The 12,165-nt window shown below is 45.7% G+C and overlaps 1 protein-coding gene across 1 annotated transcript in view; it reads left to right on the top strand.

Annotated features, from left to right (window-relative positions):
- The first annotated feature begins 11,226 nt into the window (after window positions 1–11,226).
- LOC107205039 (cat eye syndrome critical region protein 2) overlaps window positions 11,227–12,165 on the top strand; it is a 49,467-nt gene continuing 48,528 nt past the window's right edge. Inside the window, exon 1 of the mRNA XM_015629136.3 lies at window positions 11,227–11,317. The gene's annotated coding sequence lies outside the window, so the exon portion shown is untranslated. The remainder of the gene's footprint in view (window positions 11,318–12,165) is intronic.

Genomic DNA, 12,165 nt, shown 5'->3' with positions numbered 1-12,165 from the left:
GAGGGGTCTGTGAAGAGTTAAGCTGGTTCTCCTTGTCTTACACATATTCAGCCTCATGGGAGATTTAGGTATTTGTGTCTGCTGTGCACATTGAGAAAGAGCAGAGAAGAGTCAAGTGGGTTGCCTGAAGTCACCCAGCCTGGCAGAGCTGGGAATAGGTTTCCTGGCTCACAGTACTGTACTTTAAACCACTTTTTTGAAAAGGATAATCTGTATGTTCAAAGAAGGCTTTATAAAGCTCCCATTAACCCCGGTGCCATACCTAGTGAGGAATCTAATTTATGTTCTGGCAAATGAAAGCAGTTTCAGAGACCTTGGTGCTGCAGGTCACTGTCAGACCTTCAAGGTTCGTTGCCACCAGTTTAATTTTTCTCCTGGTTGGATTTGACTCTGTTGTTCCTGAGAAAGGAGGAGAAAATTTACTCCTGAGGAAAGATTTCCAGAGACATCCAGCTGTGGATAACTGAGAACAAGGTCCACACAAGGGTTTTTGCTCTGCTGTACATTTTAATGTATAGAATGTCTAATGCTCCCATTCCTTCCTTGAGAGAAAGACAGACCTTCTGACAAAGCTGTCTGGTTTTTTTATTGGATTTTATCACTTAGTCAGGATCTCAAGATCTGAATTCTAGTAGCCAATGACTGGAAATGTCCTTTCAAACTAAAATGTTGAACTTTGGAGTTTACCCCTGAGTCCTCAAGCTACCTTATCTGAGCAGCAGAGGAAAATTTTTTTCCAGTTTTCTCTTCTGTTATCAAGGTGGAACACAGCATCTGAATGTTAGAGGAGTAGCAGTACATTAACCTCAGCCTTGCTTTTACTCAAAGATTGCAAGTGTTTTACAGGGTTGGCTAAAAATTATCTAACATTTGGGTGGGGGAGGAGGGAGATACGGACAGAGATTTAGCTCTCATCACTGTGGATGCATGAAGTGAGAATAGAAGCCAGGCCTTTCCTGATCCCCTGCCCTACTAATAACACTTTTACAAGCTGGTTATATAATTATCTGTTATCGTGAGCTTTTTCCCCCCACTTCAGGCAGATCAGCTATTTCATCCAACCAAAGCTTTTTGTGCGGATCTTTGGGTAATCCAATGTCATCAGTTCTGCACCAAATTGCAGAAACAAAACTGGCTATTAGAGTTTATGAGATGTAACAGATTTTTGGGTCAGTTTTTTGTTTGTTTTTAATTATAATGAAATAAATCTGGGGTTTTTTTTCCCCTTTATTCATATTCTAGATGTCAGGAAAAATTTAGAAGAAAAAGGTACTCCAAGTAATGTCTGTAGAATAAGTTTTATAACAATAGACCCGGTTTCCTCTGTGTCTGGGCAATAGTTTACTGCCCTTCTCTCAAATTACGATGCTTTTTATAATATGTGTTTTAATAGCATAGTTAGCATTAACATTTATGAACATAATAATAATAATTATTTGCTGTTTCTGGCAGATATAACTATTATTGTATAAATAGCCAAGTGTTTGTAGCAATCTGCAAATTTATTGGCCATAAAGACAGCTTTAAATTAAGCTGGAGAAGAATTCCTGCATGGCGTGTGTGTGTTGAAGAAGATTTTTATCCCGTGCTCTGGAAGGAGAGCCACAAGCACTCCATCACCTTTTTTATGGAGCAGCTTTGCCAGATGTGGAGTAAAACACAGAGCGTGCCTCCTAAGCACGCAAAGGGCCCTGTGGCATTTCCCTTGGCAAACACACGTGTGAGCCAAGCTCCTTCCAGATGGGAGTGGAAGTGGATGGTGGTTCATGGCCACCTCCAGCCATGGGGAGAATCTTGAGTTGCTTTGCAGTGTGTTGCAAGAAGCAGTCCTGAGTTTTTGCACTTTAACGCAAAACGCTGGGACTGCCAGCTTTTTGCTTTTTTGAGCACCTCCTTCTCCCCTCTGCCTTTCCCCCAGCCCTGAGGAAGAGAATGGGAATTCCCATGGGCTGCTCCTAGCCCCAAGAGGATGTCTCAGGCACCAGGCAGCCCCACTGGGTCCTGTTTGGGCTCTCACTGGGGCAGCACCACAGGACATTCGAACAAGCACCAGATGAGGAAGGTGTAACAGGTAGCAGTTGCTGGAGTAGAGGCTCTGAGCCCCAACCAGGCTTTAAAAGCGATGGCAGGATGGTCTTTCCCACATATCCAATGAAATACAGATAATTTTGGACAGGGCTGAAGATGGTGAATCGGGAGAGGTAACTTCTTGTATTTATTTTGACATTGGATCCTGCAGTGACGTGCCTTAGGAAGCCAGCTCTGTGTGACTCACATTCCAGTATTCAACTGGCTTGAAACACCATTTCCTATTTCAAGCCTATGCCTTAGTGCATATACATCTCATTAAGGTGGTAGCATCTGTGTTTGTTGTAATAATTTCAAAAAAAACAGTATAAAAGCCATTAATATTTGTATTGAAGTCTGTCTGGACTGCATAAGCTTGGAATAAGTTCAGAAAGTCTGATAGATAAACAAGATGATGCTTTTGGCAATCCAGGGAAGAGCAGACACTGATCTAAGAGTATGGAAAAGACCTATTAGCTCTAATTCTAGCAACTGTTATGCCACAGAATAGGCATGTGTTTTTAAAACTTATTCTTAGGCTTGCGACTAAACCAGTTGCAAACAGGCAGCTCACACACCTGAGTAGCTGCCTGGCAACTTCATCAGGGTTAAGAGCAATTGGTGGCTATTTCATACTTTTTCAAATCCTTCTTTGCTAAATTAGTCAGAAAAGGAAAATAAAAAAGTGCTGGAGCATGGATTTCACCGTGGCAGGGCGATGGAACTCTCCCAGTTTTCATCAGAAAGATGTGGGGTACCTGTGTGTGGCTGCAGGTTCCCTCTCTCTTGGTGGCTTTCCTTTTGTGCCACCTGGAGCAAGGAAGAGTTTTCAGTGCTGGCAGCACTTCCAGGCCAGTGTCCCCACCGAGCCCCAGGCAGGTTTGTTTGTGGTGTGCCTGCTCTGGGCTGCACTCTGCACAGCATCCAAGGAGAGGCAGAAGAATGGCTGGCTGTGGAGATCAGATTGAAGGGAAAAAGCAAGGCTTTACAGCCTGTTTCTACCTGAATGTACTTTACTGTTTCACTCTGCTTTTTCAGGCAGTGGTAAGGACCTGTCTTCCTCCTCCATTCAAATCCAGGTTGTTGTTTTGGTTTGAGGGGCAGAAGGGATGCGAGGAAATCACCTGACTCCTTAAGGGATGATCTGGACTTTCTGTTTATCTCCAGGCTCGTGGAGATAAGTTGTTTCATGGCTTGCATATCACCTGGCAGCTAATAACATCCTGGAGGGGGGAGCTGGAGGAGCAGAACAGGTTGCTGTTATGTGCACAGCTTCAATGCCCTGGTGCCTCAGAGAGTGCGTGATGGCAGAAAATAAAATCCCCCAAGAGTTTTGGCCAGTGCATGAACTACAAAAGTGGATGTTGCTTAGATAGACCAGTCCAGCTGTATCAAAAGCAGTGAAAATTCGCTTAAAAAAATTATTTTTTCAGTAAGTTTTGAAATCTTTGCAGAAACTTCAGCCAAGCAATCCATTCCAGATTTTGGCACTCATCCTTCCCCTTCCTGGTGCTCATGCTGAGCAGATGAGTGCAATGGCCAGACCTAAAATGAAGAGCATCTACAGTCTGATCTCATCCTCCCTTGCTGCCTTTGGCTGGAGAGGAGGAGGAGCTTTGAAATCGGATTATTACTTCGAGCCTCTTGGCTTTGGAGCTACAGACTGTTCCCCACGTTGCCAATGGGCTTAAAAGCTTAGCAGAACTCCCACTAGGTACCCAGGAAGCCTCTTACCACAGGAGATGGTGACACGGCAGGATCAGCTGTTCTTTATTTATCGTGCAGCTGAATTGTCTGGGGAGGGAGCATCGCTAACCCGCTGCTGTTGTTTCCAGAAACAACATCCAAACAGGTAGAGCTGATGCTCCTTGCCACCAGCAGGACTGTGCTCAGCCCAAAGTGCTGTGTAAAATACTTGATAAAATTTTTAGTCTTTAACTGCTGGTAGTGCTTAGCCCATAAATGGGAATGCTAATTCCAGCAGATGTGGAGAGAGTTTGGGGTTGTTTTGGTTGGGGTTGCTTTGGTTGGGTTTTACCAGCAAGGTACTGGGACTGCAAGAGTTTAGTGATACATAATCTATACAATATTTTGTGTTAGTTTCAGAATGGTGCCAATCTCTAGGTGTCTGCTCACCGCTTTTCTCACCCTGTCTTCTCAGAAAAAAAAAAACAACAACCAAAAATCCTAAACCAGTGCAGTCTATGAGTAGTTTAATATTCTGAATACTTCTGATACTCCATACAAGCACAACTATTGGGAGAGGGCCTTTCTAGGCAATAATAAATGATACCTTTCTGTCTGGGGGTGAGGCAAACAGGATGCAATTCAAACAGACTGTGTTTCCTCTCACACTGTTGTGTTTGGAGGCTATTTCCAGCTGGAGGATTTGAACTTCTTGTGGCTTGGGCAATAGCAGTCAGCCACTTTGGGATGGGGGGAGGAGGTCAGTGTTCTGGTTTGTTGGGGTTTTTTTTCAATACTTTTGTGCCAATACTTTTCCCATAAAGGCACAGACCCCTGATTAGAAATTTAAGCATGCTGGTGATAGGCTTGCTTCTCTTATTTGCCCTTCACAGGCCTCTTGGAAATCTTCCACAGGTCTGCAAGAGGTCTGCAAACCAAAGGCTGGAGGTTCTGCTGAGCCTGAAATTTCCTGTAAAGCGAGCTCAGTGCCCAGTTGCCACGCTTGCCCCTCAGCCAGCATAACTGGCTTACGGTAAATGGCGTCAATTATCTGCACTGGAGGAAGAGGGGATTATTTTGAAAGGGAGAAATTATCCTTTGGAGGGAAATAGCACGATCTCCAAAGGCTTTGGCTGCTCATAAAGCTGTGGAAAAAGAAAGATTGCAGTGGCATCAAGTGTCAAACCTTATGGCTTGTCTCTTAGCCCCAGCACTGAGTGAAACACAGGCATGGTGTGGATGCTGGGGCTTGTGTTGGTTGGGCTGTCTGTAAAATTGCTCTGCATGTGGGTGTGTGCCTCCCCTTTCTTCACAGGTGCTACAAGGCTTTACTGAATGTTCTTGAATTGCTTTGATGCCCTGGGATGGCAACTGCTTTAGAGGCAGAAAGTACTAATATCTAACTGCTAAACAGAAACTAATCACTTATTGCTTCAGATTCACCCTGTCCATCTGAAAAAGGTTCTTTGCCAGGGGCAAGAAATGGAATGAGTAGCAGTTTTACATCTTTAAAGTGATGACAATGCATACAATCATAACAAATGTAGTTCTCAAATCACTTGCACTGCAGGCAAGATGAGCTAGGAGGAGAAGAAAGCATTATTAACACTGGTACATGGCTATGGGGCATGAGGGAGACTGGATTGATCAGTCTGAAATCTCTTTTCAGTACAGTTTAGCCACCCAGCATGAGCTGCTCGTTTGTGTTTGTATTACACAGCAGTGAAAAATTCCACTTGGAGAGCAAGGGGCAGCATGCTGTGCAAATAGGGGAGGGTCCCTGTCCCAAGGGAGAGATCAGGCAGCAGGTTAATGTGGATGGAGAACTCCAGCTGTTCTGGTAAGTGGGATAGGTGGCACATAGAGAGCATGGTGGTCTCAGAGTTTTAAGCATCCTGATAGAGGGGGTAAAGGAAGACAAAATGTTGCCTGTAAATCAAGTCTGGAAAATTCTAGCCTGCCCAAAATGTCCACTGGCATGGCAAACAGTTTGTATTTGCAAACCTACTTAGGCTGAGCTGAGCAGAATTTAATGTCTGTTGCATCCCCTTTCATAGCTGGAGGGAGCTGCTGGAGGAGAGGATGGCTGATGTTACCCCTCGTGCCGCTGGCACTGTGTGGGATTTATTCTTTGCAAACAGCCATAACATGGAGGCAATACAACAAATTCTCCCTGGCTTTCTGTTTATAGCCAATCTCCCTCATACAAAGCTGTCATCTCACACCTCTGCCTGGCCCTGGAGTAACATCATACTCCTATTTTACAACATGTTCGAAATAGCCTTCAAAGTCTGCTCACAGAAAGTCGAGGAAGGTAGACATTTCAGAAGGCACTGACAGACATTAAGGGGGAACCTGAAGAAACAGGAAAAATGTAATATGTTTTCTGCTTTCTATGTTCCCCTCCCCAGATGATAGTTCCCTTCTGACAGGAGGTAGCTTTTATTCCTCCCTCAGGTATTTGCTGGGACCACTGTGGTGATGAGTGTCATTAACCTCTTCCCCTCACTCCCCAAACCTACTGTAGAAGGCCAGCTTGGCTCCCCCTGAGCTTGTGGTCCTGAGGGTGGGGTGAAGATGATGGTGTTTCTTTGGGGCAGCTGTTGACTTCATCCCCACTGCCAGGAGCACGGGGAGGGCATTTAGCACCAGTTTTCCTTGCTGTGGAAATGCAGGGTGATGAGACTGGGGATCCCTTTAGCTTAGGAAACCTTAAAGCCTTGAAGGATCATAGACTTGGATAACACATCGTGTTTCCAACAGCCACTTCAAATTAAGATGGCATGTCTGAGAGACTCCATCAGGACCAGGACCCATAACTTTTCTGAATTTGGCAGCCAGCTAAACCCACTGCTGTTTGCCCCTGTGGGGTACCGTGGTCCTAGGAACACTCTTAATGCCCTGCAGCATCCTCCTGGCTTGTTGTGCAGAACACTCTCAGTAGGCTTCATGTTTTGGGAACTATTTCCATATGATGGCAGAGGAATCCCAAGCAGGGAGAGCATGGCACTGCAGGCAGCATGCTGAGTCTGGGCTTGGTCCTCTCAGGCATTCTGAGAAGGTGCTGGGGCTGAGCACACTGACACACACTGGCTTCACACCAGCAGGGCTAAATGCTGCATCTTGGAAGCGTTTTAGGCCTGCAGTTGACTTTCCATCTTCCTGCCCAATCCCAGTACCCTTTGGCATGAGTTTGCCAAACTTTTGCCCGTTGCCATTAATTATCTGTGAGAGGAAAAGAACATCCTGACTTGACTCGGTGACAGCATTGAAATTTCAGAGCATGGGTTGGGGCTGGCTCAGCACGTCCTGCTGGTGGCTTTTGGTGATCTCCTAAAGCCTCTGCAAAAGCCTGTTGAGTCACTTTGGAGCATTGCAATGGAAAGCTGATAACAGCAGCAGTATGGAAATAGAGCTGAAGGGATTGAGGTTTTTTAATTGATGGCTAACTTGGACAAGGCTTAGCTGTGCTTAAACTCGTTATGTCCATCACATTCAGTTATAGATGATTCAGCTCCAGCACAGAAGAAACTCCTAAACTGTAGTCCTCATCCCCCAGCCTGCTCACACTGGGCTCCTGCAGGTTTGGGGGAGTCTGTCTTCTGAAATGAAGGCTCCAAGCTCTGTGAGGCTTCTCTCTGCACAGCCAGCTTGCTGGAGCAGGAGCTGGAGGCTGGCTGCTTTCCACAGCTCAAAAAGCAGCGCGTGCAGCAGCCCCCGTGGTCACCCCGGGCTGGCTCGGTGACAGTGGCGTCGCTCTGGTGGACTCGTTTGTTTACTTCCATCTCGAAGGTTGACTGTCCTCCCTCACAAAAATCCAGGCAGATATCAAAAAGGCATGCAAAGCCCCGTTTGTTTCAGGTGGGGTTAACCATCCCTGCCCGAGTGCTGGCTGTGGGGCAGGCACAGGTACCGGGGCTTTCTGTCCCATCCCGCTCTCCCAGGGCATGGGCAGGGATGGGTTGGTGCCTCTCGCCCACCCTGCTAACCCTGTTTTGGGCCACAGCTCCTCCTGGGAGAGGTGGTCACCCTTGCTCTGGTGATTGCCTCTTCCCAACAGTCCTTGCCTGACTCAGGGGGGATTTAGTACCGGGCTGGGGGGAGGGAAAGATGTTAAACAGGCTTTTCCCTAATGAGGTGTGACGCCAGCTGGAGAGGGGGAGAATCCTGCTTTTCTCCTGTCTGTTGCTCTCTCCAGCTAGGGGAGGAGGAGATGTGTGTCCCCCCCTTTTCCTCTGCTGATTTGCTGCCTCTTCTGTTTCCTTTCTGTGCTGTCCCCAAAGCGTTTTGGCAAGGTTCAGATTTCTGTGCTCACAGCTCAGTGCTCAAAGAGAAAGGGGGAAAAACAAAAGGATTGGAGGCGTGGGGAGGATGGTGGCAGGGAGGAAGCTGAGCAGCTCGTCCTGGCCAGGCTGGAGGAGTGTGGGGATGGCTGACTGGAGCAGGGTTTGCCCTTAGGACCCAGGGGGGTTTTAGTGGCTTCTTTCTCCCTGGCATCGCTTCATATACTCCTTTTTAGATGTGCTGCTTGAGCAGTGTGCTGCTTTGCTGGCTGTCCCTTGTTGGAGGAGAGGGCTGGAAAAAACCCTCCTGCAAAATGTGTGCTGAAGCATTAGGTGAAAACCTGAAGGGTTTTTGAACTCTTTGTTTGTGTTCCTGAGATGTTATGATTTGCATCGCATCCTCCCAGTGTGTCTTGCCATTCCCACAGCACTCTGTGTGGGAAGAGTCTGGAATTTAGGTGTTTTGGGACAGGAAGCTGAAGAATCCAGTGGGGGACAGAAAATTGTGACGTTCAGATAAACAGGCCCAATGGACCCAACCCTGGGTTCATTGTTCAAGCCCTGAGTTCATTCATCAGGTACCTCTCACTGCTCTTAGCCTTCTGTCACAAGCAGTAATAGTTAAAATGTAGACAGAAACATTACAGGACAATGTCAGTATCTCTTTTCCAAGACAAATAATCACGGTAATACTTGGCCTGTGCCTTTACCCATAGCATTCTGGCACTGGGTTTTACTGTTGGCAGGGAGCAGAGGATCAGGATGGGCTCCAGGAAGCACCCATGGCACATCTTGGCTTCTTCCAGAGCCCCTTAACCCAGCCTGGCACTGGGACTCAGCCCCACAGTGGTCTGTGTGCCCCTTTATCCAGTGACTGTTTGGGTCAGGTCCCCAAAATTGATGCCACACCTGCCATGGAGACAAGGACAGGGAGAGAGAAAGCAGCAGGAGAGCAGGGGAAAACAGCCCATGCAGGTGTTTTAGTCCCTGCCCAGGAGATGGCATCTTGCCCTGGGATTGTCCCCCTGCTCCTGGGGTGACCCCCCAGCTCCAAAAATGTAAAGGTCACTGTGGGGCCTGGAAAACAATGGCTGCAGATAGGAGCTATCTGAGGCAGTTGTGGCCACTGCTTAAGGAGTGTTAGTCAAACAGCAGGCTGAAAAGGCTCACGGGAAGCAGTTTAAATATTCCTTCATACAAAAGGCTGTCACATCCTAGCAGGGGCAGACTGCTGACTGACAGCTTTAATGAACAAGTGGATGTGGATGAGGGAGAGGCTGAATGCAGGGAGGCATCCTGGAGACTTGCTTTCCCCCCCTGCCCATCATTCTTGGTTCTAACATGTCATTTTTCACGTGCTGCAGGTTGATTGTGGTAATGTGGTAACACACCTGGGATGGTTTAGTGTATCACACGCTCTAGGTCCTCCCTGCTGCCCTCTCCCCCGGGGATATTTATAGAAGGCATATGTCCTCTAAAATATTTCACAAATAATCTGAGTCAACACCTCTAAAATACTAGCCACTTATCAAGTGGTAAGTAGGGCCAGGAGCTGGACTCAGTCCTTGTGGGTCCCTTCCAACTCGGGACATTCCATGATTCCAAGTGAATTCACTCAGTAATTACTATTTATATAGCGTGATTACTATTTATACAACAATAATGCCACTCTCTCCAAGGGATGGCAAGCAGCAACTGCAGTTTTTGTATTAACTTGTCATTAAGAAGGGTGCTCATGTAAAGGCAGAGAACAGAGATTCCTGGTGCTTTCCCTAGCTCCCTACATCAGGCTTTGGCTGCTCACTTCCCTTTCCTTACCTCCAGTTTCCACATGTAATAGATGTGTTTAGTGCATTCTTCACGAGGCAGGTGCCAGGATTCCGCTCCTGAAGCACTCTGGGTGTTGCACAAGAGGTAAATAAGAGCAGTGTTGGTAATGAAAATATGCCATTAATACATTTCCAATAAAAAGCTACAAGCGGCATTTAAGCTGCAATCTGTTATCAATAATTTTATTACTGCAGTTACTGCGGTCTAATAAAAAAAGCACTTTCTCTTCTTTATTGGGTAAGTGCCAAAACGTTTATCCTTTATTCTCTGGCCATTAACCTTTATTCTGTAGCCATTAGCTTAGCTATTTGTGTAACAGTCTGTTGAGTAACATTCAAGTAGGAATTTGTATTCAATCCATTATTTACTCTGAAACCCAAAAAAGAATAGCTTCTTATGCCCATATTGTTTATCCATATTAAATCTCGTTAAATGCTGTGTGCTAGTGATGATAAGTCTTATAGAAGGTGGATTTTTCTTACTGTGAATAATTTTCTGGCATACAAATAAAACTGTAATTAACCAAATAATACTTGGAAAACAAAGCTTGAAACGGCTAGCTGAAAAAAAAAGATGTTTCTCACGATACGTGCAAAATTGGTAATAATTAAATTTCAGAAGTTTATCCTTTTTGTGGATCAGTTTCTGCCTTGCATCTTTGTGAACTCCACTGTGCTAGAATAAGCCTTGATATTCTCTGTTGAGGATTGAGATTTTTGGGTCATGAAGTCTGACATCTCTTCATCCTTTCTGTCTTACTGGAGTTGGGAAGAAAAGGGAACCCAATGGGAAATAAGTTAAATAATCAAAATGCCTGTTTTTCTTTGAGGGATTTGCCTGCTAGCTTTCAGCCATTTCTGGCAATCCATCTGAAACTGCTACTTCTGGCTTGTAAGTGGCTTTTAAGGTCCTGCTTTCTGAGCACATCTTTTAAATTGAGCTCAGCAGCCTTAGTGAGAGGAGGTAAAGCAGGAGAATGAAACTGTTGATTCCTGTCCATCAGGTGAACATGGGAGAAATCATGCCTTTCTTATTAGGCTGTAGTGCATCTCAACCTCACTGAACCCTATTTTTGTGCCTCCAGACAAAAGCATTAGTCTTCTGGCTGGAGAGTGACATTCAGTAAAAGCCTTTCAAGGTCTTCCCATAAACTCTTGCAATGAAGAGGTGGTAGAAGCAGTATTTTTAATGATGAGGAAGGTCAGTTTACCCCACGTGTGCTCTGCTGCTGTACACATACATGAGGCTCTTTGGGTCTTTTTGGTCCTGATGAGCTAGCAGGAAATTCTAAGGAATTCATTTAATGGTTGGATTTTTTATTTATTTTTTTTTCCCCCTCTCCTTTCTGCTCATTAGGAACTGGAAGCTGCTCTTCACGGGGATGATGTGGAGTTTATCAGCGACCTGATCGCTTGCCTTCTTCAAGGTTGCTATCAGCGCAGAGACATCACGTGAGTAACCTCTCTCTATGGCTTAAGCACTTTGCAAGGGGAGCTAATTAACACGGTGGCAGGGATGTTTCACGGCTTTGGAGTGATGACATGGCAGTGATCAGCAGCCACCAGCAATCAGGCCAGATGCTTCACCGAGTGGAAGGGAATTCCAGTTCTCTTGGGTTGAGTTGTAGGCTTTTAATTGTACAGACCCGTTAAGCAAACTCCTTTGTTCGTGCAAGACCGTGTTTGATGCTCTGCTGTAGCACTAGTGCACACAGGGAACATTCACATCTGCTCTTATGTTCTGCACTCTGGTCAAATTAGTGATATTAAGTCATCACATATGTTTTCAACATTTGTATGTATTGCATTTCATGGAACTTGCTGCTCTGCACACACCTCACTTGCATGAAAGATCCCGTTGCTTTACGTAGGGACAGCTATGATTATTGTCTTAGAAATAAAAGGAGTACTGGAATCACTTCCTGAGCTGCAGGATGTTGGAAAGTGATTTGACACGTCCTCTTGAAGTTTTGACATGCAGAGACACTTTGTTAGTGTCCACTAAAGCAGCCTCCCAAATGGAGACATCTGCAGAGCATCGTTCTTTAGAGGACTGCCACTCGCACAGCAAAACGTGCTTCCAGTGATAGCAAAGGCTTGTTGCAATGTGTTTCATTTGTTCTTTTGTGCATCATGTTATTAGCAAAGCATAATTGTGGGGACAAAGACAGCTTGGCAACACATGCAGTTGCTTGGAAGCAATCCTGCTCCCTAAGATCCCCCCGTTGGGGAGAGGCTTAGGCCGGTGCATAGGCATAACCATAGGTGTTTGCATTGAAAGCTTTATTTCTCATTAACTG

This window comes from Parus major, chromosome 1A (assembly GCF_001522545.3).
Source record: "Parus major isolate Abel chromosome 1A, Parus_major1.1, whole genome shotgun sequence".
In the NCBI taxonomy this organism is placed as follows: Eukaryota; Metazoa; Chordata; class Aves; order Passeriformes; family Paridae; genus Parus; species Parus major.
This window is presented reverse-complemented; position numbering and strand designations above follow the sequence as displayed.